The sequence below is a fragment of the Microcaecilia unicolor genome, chromosome 3 (genome assembly GCF_901765095.1).
Source record: "Microcaecilia unicolor chromosome 3, aMicUni1.1, whole genome shotgun sequence".
Lineage (NCBI taxonomy): Eukaryota > Metazoa > Chordata > Amphibia > Gymnophiona > Siphonopidae > Microcaecilia > Microcaecilia unicolor.
In genome coordinates this window covers 56,028,318-56,041,286 of record NC_044033.1, presented here as the reverse complement: position 1 = coordinate 56,041,286, position 12,969 = coordinate 56,028,318, and the positions used below count along the sequence as shown (strand labels likewise).

At 44.0% G+C, this 12,969-nt stretch overlaps 1 protein-coding gene across 1 annotated transcript in view; it reads right to left on the bottom strand.

Moving 5' to 3' along the window:
• AHCTF1 (AT-hook containing transcription factor 1) overlaps nt 1-12,115 on the bottom strand; it is a 553,711-nt gene extending 541,596 nt beyond the window's left edge. The window contains 1 exon segment of the mRNA XM_030195951.1: nt 11,448-12,115. The gene's annotated coding sequence lies outside the window, so the exon portion shown is untranslated.
• Between the last annotated feature and the right edge of the window lie 854 nt (nt 12,116-12,969).

The following is a 12,969-nucleotide window of genomic DNA, read 5'->3' as shown; positions in this document are numbered from 1 at the left end:
GAATACAGGAGGGACCTGGGCCGGTCCGGAGGGACTAAAGGAAAGCAAATTAGCAGGTAAGGTCTAATTTCTCCTTCCTTAGTGTCCCTCCGGACCGGCCCAGGATTGGACTGATGGGAAGTAACAAAACTGTAGACCTAAGGGAGGGACCCCAGCAACCCCGCTGTGAGTACTCGAGTCGCAAAGATCGCCTTCTGTCGACACTGGACATCCAGTCTATATAGTGCCTAGAAATGGAATGCAGGGCAGCCCACGTCGCTGCCTTACAAATGTCTGTGGGTGGGACCAAGAACCGCTCCTCCAATGACGCTGCTTGTCCCCTTGTGATCTCCTGGCGAGAACGTAGGCAGAAGCTATCATCTCCTTGAGCCACCGAGATATAGTGGGCTTATAAGCGGCCAAACCCTTACGCAAACCGGCCAGGAGTACAAACAGATGGTCCATGCGCCAAAACTCAGCAGTAAAGTGCTTACTAACTCTTTTAACGTCCAACTTACGCAACTTCCTCTGACTCTCCGTGCCTGAGGAAGAGCCTAGGACAGGTAGAAAGATCGACTGGGAAAGATGAAACCGATAAACTACTGTTAATATGTGTCCCAGCTTGAGACCCACCCACTGGAATAGTGGTGGGCCGATTTATATAGTTTGAACTGCTGAAAAGCACTGAGTAGGCCTGAAACTCTGATGATGGCCTTGTAGCTGAGTGCCAGCGAAAGCAGGGCCGCTTGGTGAGCCTTATGAAAATTTAGTGTGACATTCAAAAGCAGTGTAAGGGCTAAGATGGAGGAATTAATGGCAGATATAGTAAGAATTTTGGTTCATAAAATGGAGTCTGTCTTTGTAAAGATGGCACCCAGGATCACAAGATATAAAACTGATCTCTCCATATTAGGAAAGATGTTTAAAAGTCAGGAAATGACAGTTATTAAGAAATAAGGTGGGCACCTGACCTGCGGTTAAGTATGATTCACAGATGGAAAAAAAAGTGTCTCTCCATTGAATTGAATGGACAGAAAAGACTATATAAGAAATGTAAATCTGGGTAGAATTCGGAGTTTTCCCCAACGCTACCCAGAGGGCAGAGCTACGGCCGGTTGAAATGAGAATCTGACTGATGTGTGTACCAGCTTGAAGTTTCAATTGGTGAGAATAAAGACTATTTCTATCACTGACTTCCCGACTGCTGATCTCTCTTTCCCTGTTTCCTTTCTTTCCTCTGCTTTCATCCTTTTTGCTGTCCGACCTTGGACGCAGAGGGGATATACTGGGCGTCCAAGGTCTGTTTGGTCTGCTGCGCTGTCTCTGGTAACTTTTCATTTGATCACTACCTTAGGCAAGAAAGAAGGTACTGGGGAATATCCAAGATGGCGTCTAGTTGAACGGACGTGCGCCGAGCTCTCTCCTTTCTCCATTGAAACCTGCACATGGAGATTCGTTTGCCGCTATGGGCAAGCGAAAGGGTAAACCCAGTGCACTTGTCTCCGCGCGCAGGGTGGAACCAGCTCCGTTGCAGCAGATGACTCTGGCAGAGATGGGATTGCTGACGACGGGAGCTGGCGGTTTCGCTACGGGTGGTCCGGATAATCTTACAGACCTGAGCGCTGAGGGAGCCTCGTTGAGCCCTCCCCCCAACGGCTGTACCCCCAAGGCCAGGAGAGAGGCAGGATTCAGCGGTGGAACGGAGCGAGGCATCCGGAAGTCGGTCCCCTGCGCTTGTTTGCGGAGACCCCGCTGCTTCCTCAACGCCAGAAGGAACACCGATGCAGGCGAGTGTACTGCCTGCAGTGAATCTGAGCGTGTCCTCTGTCGTGCTGGGAGATTTGAAAAAACCTACAGCTATCACCCTAGAAGTTTTATGGGAAGCGATACAAGGCCTAAATTCCAACGTACAACAGATTGCCCAAATCCTAACGGGAGAACTGGCAGAGGTAAAGCAAACTCAAAAAGATATTTCTCTTAAAGTTGCAGAGCATACAATTAAAATGAATGTTTTGGACAATGACTTTAAAGCAGTGAAATCTTCAACAGAAATGTTGATGAAAAGTTTCAACTTTCAGCAGCGTAAAATAGATTTCCTTGAAAACCAAATTCGCATAAATAATTTACATTTTCTTAACTTTCCCAAATCTCCACTCATCCCAGCACTGGAAATGTTGAGGAAATATGTGCATGAGATACTGGGTGTCCCCTTTGAGGGATTCCCTCCTATTATTAGAGTACAATATATTTCTGGTGCAAGAACGGGTGATATTCCTCAAAATCCTCAAGCTGCTACAAATTTAACTGACTTCCTGGAAAGTTCTATGGAGGTCATAACCGAGAGAACCACACTGCTTGCTACATTTGCACTGCAAACAGACCGTAATAACATCTTGAGACTTTATTTTCGCCATATGAACTCCACTTTTCTTGGGTCAAAAATACAGATTTTCCCAGACTTTTCCAAGGATACCCAGAGAAGAAGAAAAGTTTTCCTGTTACTAAAAGAAAGAGTTCTCTGCTTAGGTGGAACTTTTCAATTGAGGTTTCCCTGTAAATGTCTTATTACTATTGATTCTATATCATATATTTTCTTTGACCCAGAAAAACTACAAGAATTTATTACCTCTAAAGAATAATGTTGTAATAGGCACTGTATTAAGCGCTATTTGGCTGCGATTTTCCGCCATCTCTCTCTGTTCACTTAAACTGATTGCTTTTTGATTTTAGTTATTTTCCTAAATCTTGGATCATAATTTGTGGTCGATATAATGTTGAAAATTTCCGCTTTGACTGAATTTCCTTTATTTTTTATCTTGATTGATTTATGTTGTATTGCATAAATGTAAATTTGAATAAAGTATAAATAAAAAAAAATAAAAAGAAAGAAGGTACTGGGCGCAAAACCATTCGCTCTTTGGAAAACTCCAAAAACGGAGGCCTACAGGAACAGGCTTGGAGTTCCGAGACTCTCCTAGCTGAAGCAATGGCCACTAAAAATACGGTCTTGAGAGTTAAGTACTTAAGGGAACAAGAAGACAACAGCTCAAAAGGAGGACATGTGAGTGCAGAAAGCACAAGGTTGAGATCCCAAGCCGGAAAGACAGCTCTGACTGGTGGACGAAGAAGGCCGACTCCTTTCAAAAAACATGAGATGTCGGGAAGCTTAACCAACGGCTTACCTTACACCTGGCCTCGGAAACAGGATAGAACCACAACTTGCACCTTAAGGGAAGAGAGAGACAATCTTTTATCAAAACCTGACTGCAAAAAATCCAACATCTCCACCACCGAAGCCCGGAAGGGAGAAATATCACCCTCTGAACACCAGACCTCAAAAATCCTCCAGGTATGAATATAATTCAAGGAAGTAGACCAACGACGTGACCGGAGCATGGTAGAAATTACCAGGGCAGAATAACCACTCTAAGTTAATCGAGCCCATTCAAGAGCCAGGCAAAAAGACAAAAATCGAGCCGGGTCTGGATGAGGGATCGGGCCTTGAGACAGCAGATCCTTGAGAACAGGGAGATGAAGAGGAGGCACAGACCGAAGACGCTGGAGGTCCTCGTACCACGGATGGCGAGGCCAATCCAGCGCCACTAGGACTACCGGACCCCCGTGAGCCTCAATCTTTTGCAAGAGACGACCCAAGAGAGGACACGCATACAGAAGACTGGGATGCCACTATTGTAATAAGGCATCTATTCCTGATGCTCTCCGACAACTGAAGAAGTGGGGAACCTTTGCTGGATATCCTGGAGGGCTGTTCCACCATCCACCGGAACAGTATTATGCTTGATAACCACCGAGACCACCGTGTCAATTACAGGGACCTTCAGAAGAGACCTGTCCATCTCTAGCACTGGGTAAAGGCAAGTCATCGATCTGGCTGGGCGAAAGGAGGAATCAGGAACACCCCACTGAGCCTGAATAATATCTCGAATATCTTGATGCATGGAAAAGGTTCTCCCTGAAGATCTGGTGCCTTTGACCAACAGGTCTACCTTGCAGACTTTGGAGTCTGTTCCTCTTCAAAATAGAGAGTGGAGACCACCAAGGCGATGAGTTCCTGTAGGTCCTCTATAAAAGATCCGGACCAGCAAGGGATCTTCTCCCGGAAGCAAGGTGTCAGCACTAGCCTCTGAAGGAACTTGGTCCTCACAAAGCCCCTCTGCCAGCCCATCCTCCTCGTCCAGGAAGGGCATCTCCAATTTGTGGCCTGAAGCTGGTTCCTCTTCTGGATGCAAGCAGACTCGGGCTCTTTTTGGAGGAGCTAAGGATCCGGAAGCGGACTCCCCTGCAACCCCGACTTATGCATTAAGCCTGGTACATCTGGAGGACAAACTCAGGGGGAAAGCCCCCTTCCTGAGACCTGTAGTGTGTACCGGGGACACTGCCTCTGGTTGAACTGATGGCAGAGCGCCAGAAGGGAGCTCACGGGCTGCAGAGAATGCCGGAGGAGACAAGATGGCGGACTTCCCCGCCAAAACTGAAGGTCCAGCCACCTCCGTGGCAGAACAGGAGGGCACTGAGAAAGGCACAGCTGCCGAAGCGGCAGGAGGAAGAGGCGCTGCAGGGACATCAATCGCCGTACAGAACTTGCAAGAACCTGCGCTGGCAAACCGAACATCTTTTTAATTTTTCTGCCATTGCGCTAACCCGCTCCTCTCTGCGCCTCTTTTGACTTTTTTTTTTTTAAGAAACAACCACCGCTGAAGCACGCAGCAGAGAGAGAGAGAGACAGAGGAAAAAAAATCCCAACGGAGCAGCCTGCTCGTTCGAGCGCCGGTGAACTTTTATTTATTTTTTTTCCAACAGCCACTGAGAGGCGGGAGGAATTGAAGGGGCAAGAAAACCAAAAAGCAACTAGGACACGACGTAGCTGTCTGCTCGTTCGTGCCTCGGGGAGGATTGGGGTTTTTTTTTTGCTTGTTTGTTTATTTATATAGAAAACAAAAAGACAAAGTGGCTCTCTCTCCCCAAAGGCTAAACACCTTTCCTCTTCCCTGCACAGCAAAGGGAGATGGGGAGGAAGGGGGGAGGGACCAGGGAACCCCCGAGTTTAGCACCCCAGAGGCTGGAGAAGAAAAGACTTATCTGCCTAGCCTCTTAACAAAATTCCCCAGGTACAAAAGTTAAATTTTTTTTTTGGTGGGTGGGGGAAAGGTAAAGAAAGAGCTAATGAGCTCACCTCCTACCACCTGCTGAAGGCTGAGAATACTAAGGCTAGGGTCACATGGCCAGGGCTCTTATTGGCTCTCTAGTCTGAGAAGTTTCTCAGTCTCCACCTGCTGGAAGGCATGCACAACCCATCAATCCATTCCTGGGCCGGTCCGGAGGGACGCTAAGGAATACAAGTTTTTCTTTCTATTGAAAATGCTAAGGACAAAAAGGTTCCTCATGTGAGGATTAATGGAGAATTTCAAACTGCTGTCCACCTCCTTGTGAATGAAGTGTTTTCTCATACCTGTAACACACTTCCAGATGGTGTGAAAAGTGCAAAAAAAAAAAAAACAAGGTCAGAATTCAAGCATGTATACGAGACACAAAGGGGCCTTTCTGGCAAAGGTTGTGAGATCCCATTACCTGTGACATGTGATGTATACCACTTATTTTGTCAAATGAGAAAAAAATGTGCTCAAAAAAAGTGTTTATAAAAGATACATTTGGGGATATAATCCTTATACATATCCAAACAGCTTCAATAAAAGCACTGCACAAAGCTCAATAAATCCACACATTTTTCGTAAGTCTTAAATGGTAAATCAAGTGATGTCACTTCTGGGCCTGCAGGACTCATACCACAGGCCATGGTTTTAAGCCACTTAGGTTATTGTAACAATTTATGTAAGTTACTGAAGGGTGTGTTGTAAGACTACAATCAATTCACAATCCAGCAGCCAAGTGATGACTTTGCTATTCTTTGCACTGGCTTTCAGTGGAGTTGTGTATAAAGTTCAAATCAGTGTGTCTAAAGTTTAAAGTATCCCATGAGACTGGATCCAATTATTTGAATGACAAATGGAAAAAATACAGGCCCACCAAAAATTTGAGATTTGGACAACAATGAAAATCGGTGACCAAGTCTGAAGACATTTAGGGGGTTGTTTACTAAAGCTCAGCTCGAGATATCTACAGCAGGGCCCATAGGAATAAAATAGGCCCTGCTGCAGACAAGCTTTAGTAAACAGGGGGCTTAGAATACAAAAATCCAGCTTCCTCTTTTGGATAGAGTGCCTCCCAACCCGACCCCACAATCTCTGTAATATGCTGCAACAAGAAATTCAACTGATCTCACATTATTCTTTTTTCTATAAGATTTTAAAGACATACGTATTAGAGATCCAGAAACAAAGTTATGAATAATTATGATCATTTAAAACATTGTCCAAAAAGTTTAAATAGATGACATTCTCTAGAAAACTCAAAAACTACTGACCAGTCTCTAATATTCTTTTCCTGGCAAAACTTATAGAAAGGACAGTCTGCAGTCACCTGAATGACTGGCTAACAAAGTAACTGGCTAGACCCATGTCAATCTGGCTTCAGAACAGAAACAGTTCTTGTGTCCCTTCTTGATCTGCACAGAAACCGTGAAAGGGGATCTGCCTCGATACTAGTGCTGCTAGATTTCTCAGCATCCTTCGACACCATGAATCATAATATTATGTTTACAAGGCTGGCAAAAATAGGTATTAGGGGCACAGTGTTTATCTTATCTGTCAGAGAGACAACAATCAGTTCTGTTCAGCAACAGCACATCATTTACTTTGGGCACTGGACTGTAGATTGAAACAGGTATCCATACTGTCTCCCATTTTAATATCTACCTCAAGCCTCCGACTGAGTTGCTTCCGTCAATGGACACAAAATTCTACATCTATGCTGATGATGTGCAACTACTCATACTCACTGAACCAGATCTATACCCATAGCTCTGAGTAAACTGACTGCCTGCCTAACTGCAACTCAGAAAAGGGCAAACAACAAACTTTGCCTGAGCCCAAATAAAACTGAGATTCTTTGGGTACCAAACACAAGTGGACAGATACCCAACTTCAAAATACCTTTTGGGATGAACTCCCCATAAATCACAGTCAGGAATCTTGGGATACTGCTAGACATCACTCACTCTGATCCCACAAATTCAAATAAGCTTCAAAAATTCTCTCTATCGCCTACAGCAGCTACGAAATCTCTCTCCATATATTGAAAAGACGAGCCTGATCACAGTGGTCCATACCATGATAACATTGTGACTGGACTACTGTAATGCCCAGTACACTGGCCAAACCAAAAAAAGTTTGTATCAACTCCAACTAATTCAGAATGCTGCAGCACAACCGATAGAAGGATGCAAGTGGCGTGATCACATCATGCCCTTCCTGCAAAAGCTACACTGGCTACCAGTATCTTACAGGGCTAAATTTATATGTTTGATTTTCAAGGCCCTCGGACAAAATGGACCAGAGTACTTCAAGAATAAGTTAACCCTTTACACACCTTTAAGACCTCTAAGGTCCTCTCAAGAATCATCACTATCTGTACCCTCATCAAAAGATATTGTACGATGTGATACCCGCCAGTGAGCCTTCTCAGGAGTAGCCCCCGCACTCTCAAATTTACTCACAGAGGGGCTACGTATAACTCGAGACTCTCTCTACTTCAGGAAGCAGGTGAAAGCCTGGCACTTCTCCCAAGCCTTTAATAATACATAGGGTGACTGACTATACACCCACTCCGCACCTGGACTAGCTGCTACACATACTGTAACTTCGATCATTTCCGTGTACAAAGAACTTGCCTTGATTTTAGCTAACCATCAAATTATCCCAGCTGACTCTGTACCATGCATCTTGTTCCCATCATATATCTGCTCTTGGTCCCTCAGCTATACAGTAAGCCGTATTGTAGAAAATCTTTAGTATTACATCTGTTAGTTGAATGTTCTAATGCATGTTTATTAGGTGTATCATTAGTATTATTCTAACATTTTGTTATATTTCTGGTATTTGATTTCCAGTGCTGTTAAATGTCGCAAATAAGAAAGATTTAATACCTGTAGGTCGCATATGTACTGTTCTTCCCTTAATGGCTCAGGATATTAACTAAGGCTGAAGTGTTTTCCCCTCCCAAGCGGCAAGGGATCAGGAAATACAATGTGTATATTTTTGATACTGTTTCATGTTAGTTCTATTCTTCGGTTTCAATTTACTGTTCTCAAGTTTCTCTCATTTATTGTATTTATGTTAATTCTTGATTATTTTACTATTCTTACGCCATTAACAAAATTGTAAGTTTTATGTTAAACTGTACCTGCTGTACACCGCCTTGGGTGAACCTCTTCATAAAGGCGGTTAATCTCAATACATAAATAAGATAGATATTAGTCATTACATTATAAATCCCAGTTTCAAGACACATTACACCTTTAATAAACTAAGCTACATGGTCAGAGGCAACTGTTGAAGATGTTAAGTATAGCATGCCCAAAGCTTCATCAGGGAAAACTACACTTCAAAGACAAGCCCTGGTGGACTGAGATGAGGAAACTGATTTTATTACTCAGAAGATATTATCACTCCACAGCGCACCCTTAATAAAGCTAAGTGTCTAATAATTGAGCTTTATAATGTAGTGACTGATCAATATCTAGATATTAAGTTAAAAATTGTTTGGACTATGTTTCCTTAGATTTTTTTTAAATAGAATAATATTAGCTTCAATATAATCCTTTTTCTTCATTTGAGGAAAAAGTGGGATATACAAAAAAAAACATGCAAATGCAGTACATTTTTTAAATTTGAGCAATTAAATATCTGGGAATACAACTCCCAATGGATATCAGGAAGATTTATGATCTTAATGTTGCCAAATTGCTAAGTGACACAAAAGAGCAATTGGCAAGATGGTCTTTGCTCCCTGTGTCGCTAACGGGACGGATACAGCTGTTCCGTATGATAGTATTCCCATGCTGGCTCTACATATTACAGGCCCTTCCTCTGAGGTTGGCAAGGCGGGAACTGGGGTCACTCAGAAGAATAGTGATGAAGTTTTGTTGGGCCGGCAAGAAACCCAAGATGAAGTGGCAACACCTATTAGGGAACTGGAGGGCGGGGGGGGGGGGGGGGGGTTAGGACTGCCGGATATGCAGGTGTACAACCAGGCATGCCTCCTGCGACATCTGCGGGATTGGCTCCTGGGCACGACCACATACACGGATGTAGGATTGGAGAGGGCATATTTTTACCCGTGGCATCTGAACAATTTACTACATGTTAAACGGAAAGGATAGTTGCCTGTAAGAGAAAGCATGTTGCTGGGGCCGCTGTGGTATATGTGGCGGGAGCTACTGCAAAGTTGGGGACAGGACCCAAATTCCAGTGTAGTCCTTTCGCTGGCTGGGAATGACGATTTCACCCCAGGCAGGGAAAATGCAGTGTTTCGCAGATTGCAGGAACAGGGTGTAGAGCTAGTAGAAAGCTTCCTTCAAGAGGATGATACCTTGATCTCAATCGCAGATTTCCAACAAAGATGTTCGGGGGGATTGGCGGTGCTCTTTGCCTATCAACAATTAGCACATTATGTGCGTAGCCTAGCAAAGGAGGAGTTGTCCCTCAGATCTGGGAGACAACTCAGGGAATTCATGGAGGGGGATGCATTGGGGCAGGTCTCGGTCTCATGGTTCCACAGGGAGCTAGAGAAAGGGCAACCGGAAATGCAGGTATCAGAGGTGGCAACAAGGTGGAGCGCGGAAGTCCAACTACAAATTTCTGAGCATCACATAAAACAAGCACTGATGGGCATACCAAAGGTGGTTCACAGTGCAGAACTACAAGAGTGCCAGTTTACAATTTTACACAAAGCGTACTTTTCTCCCAGAAGGACTTTCCATGCTAAAGTAGTGCCTTTGGACAGCTGCCTGAAATGTAAACAGAACAATGCAACTTTGGTGCATTGCCTATGGCAGTGTAGACCTCTCAAAGCCTTTTGGTGGAAAATGGGTAACTACATGGGAGAGGTGTTGGGGTATCCAGTTGCTCTCACCTTTGCGAAAATGTTATTGGGTATCCCTGGGCAATGGGAGGTTGGGACCCAAGGGGAGCGGGTGTTTATGAGCAAAGCATGCATAGTGAGGAAAAAGTGCATTCTCAACCACTGGGTGGCGGACGTGCCGCCCTCTCATTGGTACTGGAGGAACAGACTACATCAACTAATGCTTTGGGAAGCAAGGGGGGCACGTCAGACACCAAAGCGAAGGATGCTTACACAAAAAGTAGCACATATGAGTTTGTCTTGTTGGGCAGACTGGATGGACCATGCAGGTCTTTTTCTGCCGTCATTTACTATGTTACTATGATGCGGTTCTTAAGTGTCTGGGGGAATTACATAAACAAGATATCGCTCCGGGCGCGTAGTCAAGTGCTTAATGGGCTGCCCTGGGGTTCGGATGAGCTCACGTATAAGATATACATACAGGAAGGGGGGAGGGTCGAAGGGGGGTGCAGAACACACAGGGATGAGCATGGGGTTAGGGGATGAAGGAGGGTGGGGCAAGGGAAATAACTAGCAAAAAGCAAAATACATGGGATATGTAATTGTATTTGTATTGTAAACATTGAGTGTAACACAACAGGCTGTGTTATGCATACAGAAACCTATGTGATGATGATATTAATGTGATTGCAGTTCCAATAAAAAATGATTTAAACATAAATTTGAGCAATTATAGTTATTTGTTTACATTGTAAATGACGACAGATAAAGACTGGTACGGTCCATCCAGTCTGCCCAACAAGATAAACTCATTTTACATGGTATGTGATACTTTATATGTATACCAGAGTTTGATTTGTCCTTGCCTTTCTCAGGGCACACACCTCTCAGGTGTTTGTAGTTATTACGTTCATCACTGGAATCAAAATTTATTCCCTCATGTATTTTAACGGTGTTAGGTGGGCTAAGTGGACCAAGAGGTCCTTTTCTACTTAACATCTATTTCTAGGCAAAAACATGAAAATTCAGGGGTTGCACAATCTTAAATGCACCTATTTCTTAAATAAGCAAACCATAAAATAAGTTAAAGCTGAGATTAAGAAATTTAGCTTAATGTACTTAATAATCGTAAACTCATTTGACAAATACCTCTTTAAACATGTTTTTGGCATTACTCACGGAAATGCACACAGAGTTTAGAAAATCTGCAAAAAGCTGTTGGATTTTTTTTTTTTTTTTTGGGGGGGGGTTAAATCCGGTAATCACAATATTGCAACCAAAGTCCACTAACATCCAGTTGGAAACTAGCTCAAGATCTGGACGAAAACAGCAGCAGTAATGTCTCGCCAGATAACTATAATAAACTGCATGCTAGTAAAAAAAATACACAACATTAAGCGGAACACCTAAAGTTTGGAAGTTTCTACTACTGTGTGATATCGGCACACATTAAAAAAAAAAAAACTCACCTGGAGTGGTTTGGAAGAGAGTTCATCCGCAGCAAGCCCGTAGAAGAAAAGTGCTTGGGATCAAACACAAAAGGCGGCACACAATGTTCAAAATCATCAAGTCAGTCCTTCACGGACATGGTGCAGGCATGTAAATTCCCATCCCGCTGTGACTCACGTGAGAGCGCAACCAGGTCACTCCTCGCAGGAAGGCCCAGGAGAAGATCCCACGCTTCAGTCAACAGAGTGGCCAAAGCACAGTATCAGCACCCCCACAGGAAGACGGGAACCTGCGGGCACGCACACGAACACTCCCGAGACCCCCCCGGCCTACCCGTGTGCGGGAAGGCGCCGTCAGCGCTCCCTAGGCCGCTTCTCGCTCAGACTGTTCAGCACCAGCCGCTGCCCTGGCCAGTGGCGTAGCTAGGTGGGGCGCAGTCGCTCCCCTAAACAATCTTTCAAAAAAAATGGCGCCTATGCACCAAAAGGGCTCCTGCCGCCTCGTGCTGTATTAACTTTTCCTCTCGGCCGCTGCCTTTTGAGTCTGTGGCAACCTGGAGGAACCGCAAGCATCCCTTCCCTGCCCCTCACGGACCGGCTCACTCCATCCGCTGCTGTTAATGAATTGATAAGTTGCCTGCAACAAAATGAATCTGTTCGTTGATAGCCCTATGCGCGCTGCCTCTGAGCGAGAGCCGCCTCTCTGCCAGTTTTCCTCCTCGGCCCCTCCCCCAAGATGTAACTTCCTGTTTGGGAGGAGGAAGCGAAGGAAGGAAAAACCGGCAGAGGCAACCAACGACGCGAACAAGTCAAGGAGGTCGAACTGAAAACATTGGAAGGCAAGGCAGCCAGTGCTGTATCTGGCTTTTACCTTTTGCTTCTATGTTCTCTCTTCCGTTTGGCGCAGCCGTTTCACTCGAAGCAAGTAGAGGAGTGTGGTAGCCGTGTTAGTCCACTCTTAAGGTTATCAATAGAAATCAAACAAAATAAAACATGGAAAAGAAAATAAGATGATACCTTTTTATTGGACATAACTTAATACATTTCTTGATTAGCTTTCGAAGGTTGCCCTTCTTCGGGCAACCTTCGAAAGCTAATCAAGAAATGTATTAAGTTATGTCCAATAAAAAAGGTATCATCTTATTTTCTTTTCCATGTTTTATTTTGTTTGATTTCTATTGATAACTCGAAGCAAGCAAATCTAGGAGGAGCTGCTATATTCCCGTTGTTGATTTCAATCATTGGCAGCATTTTTATTTGATCATTGTTTCATTATTGCTACTAAGTATTATATATTAAGGGCGTTTGCTTTAATTTTTTGTTTAAATTTCGTTTATTTAGTCCTTATATGCACATGGTTTTGCTTTTCAAAAGGTGAATGAATCCTAAGGGTGGTTGAACAATTACTTATAAACTGTTGTTTCTGACTTTACTTGTTTTGGACTGCTTTGGGTCCTGCTGATCTGTACATCTGCCGTCTAGAATTTTTGAAGATGGAAATAAGAAAATAAAAAGTTTGGGATGTACTCTGTAGAAGTTGTTT